We start from the raw sequence: 1871 nt of genomic DNA, 5'->3' as shown, positions 1-1871 counted from the left end.
GGCACTATAACCCTCCCTCCAAGAACGGGATGAGAAAAAACTATGTTAAAAGGTGAGCATTAGATCCCACGCCTCCCGGGAGCGACGTAGAACTTCACAGAAATAAGGTGCTCCAGGAAAGGGTTGCTTCCTGCTGGGGTAGGGGGTGCTCATTTAATCAATTCATCACCCTGCCAATAAGCCCGCAAAATATTTACTAAACAAATCTCTCAGGGTTTGCAACAGGCATCCTAAAAAGTTACAATATTTGATAGATGACAGCTTTTACTAATGATGATTGTGACCAAAAGATAATGCAAGGAAGTATTCTGATTACCAAACGTATTTCGGTTGTTTACGAACAGGCAATTAAGTGTCCATAGCTGCCTGTTATGGCCACACGTCATCTGTGAAGATCTTTCCTCTAATGTTAACCCAAGGCACACTATATAAAGGGATTGGATTCGATTCAAGCCCATGGTTAAAACACGGGACTCTGATTTAAACGTTTGCTTTTTAGGTCAATGTTTTGGTTTAGATATTTAATGATATATGGGGAAAGTTGTTACAGAACTGTTTCTTCTCCTTCATCATGGCCAAATTCTCCCCTACAGGATAGGGAATACCACACTGCTCAAACTGGTGAGTTAGGTGCAGCCTCTTCTGTGTTGAAGAAGTGATTTTAAAAGAAAAAAAGTAAAAGTTCAGTATAAATGCACAAAACTGAATGTCATTTCTTGCTACACCTGCAAAGTAGTTACCTGAACAGATAATCTGATTTTTACAACTCAAATTCTGACAACAAAAGTGCAAAATTTGTTGCAGTATATGCTTAAACGTGTATGTACTCAAGCTTTGGGAATTTTATTAATAAAAGGCTTTTTTTGCACTTGTATACCTGCGCATTCTGATAAAGAAAAATAAAACTGTCCAAAAAAATTGTTTGAAGGAAATTGTTACTGTGCTCAACTTCTACACCATTCTCATCAAGCTTTCTGTGCTGTTTTTCTGTTATATGCATAGGATTCACTAGCTGACTGCTTCCATGATAATGGAAAAATAAATAGTTAGGATGAACTGGTAATGGTTTATATAACCTGACAATAACCTTCGTAGCTGAAAATTAAATAATTATTGATCTGAAAAGAGCCCGTAAATGAACTGTATGCTATCCTACATCAAGCTGTCCTGCACAGAGCTTAGAAGAACAACAAAATACTTTATGGAGCCTAAGAGTAAGGATGAAGGTGGACAATCAGCTACAGCAGCAAGTTACACAATTGTCACAGTATCAGAATAAGGAACGTTGGTATTTAATCATTTTTTTGGGAAAGGGAAATACGTTTTTACCCTAAGCTTCTGCTACAAATACTCCTTACACATGCCTTAGCTATTTAAGCAGTTACTGTTTCTTTGACCTCTTGGTGTACTGGGCTTCTGCCTTTCAGAAGCAGCTGGGTCTGTTAAGAACCATTTCCAGTTCCACACAGGGTGGATCATATGACTCTCACTTTATCACCCCTGGAGGCCATCTCAAGGACAAAGAAAAGAGATACACGCAAAACTAATGTTTTTATATGGGTGGGAAGGACTCTGCCCTGATCTCGTGATGAGTACAGGAAAACAGGCTAATTAGGACCTGAAGCTCTTCTGCTGCCTTCCATCTTAAGTGACGACAGAGAACCAACCTCTATACTGTTAAAAAAACAAGTTAGCAAGCAAGCCAGTGGCTTTGTTAATTGCTCCAATTCCAGGAAGGGCTCAAACAGTAAACGGTGTGACAATATAGAGATAAGGCTCCTGGTGCAGCCGTAGGAATGGTAGTCAGTATTATCATAGTGCAGAAACAATCACTGACTGGTAGCTTTAGTTGAAAGGAATGTTCTTTTAGT

This window comes from Oxyura jamaicensis, chromosome 8 (assembly GCF_011077185.1).
Source record: "Oxyura jamaicensis isolate SHBP4307 breed ruddy duck chromosome 8, BPBGC_Ojam_1.0, whole genome shotgun sequence".
Taxonomy (NCBI): Eukaryota; Metazoa; Chordata; class Aves; order Anseriformes; family Anatidae; genus Oxyura; species Oxyura jamaicensis.
This window is presented reverse-complemented; position numbering follows the sequence as displayed.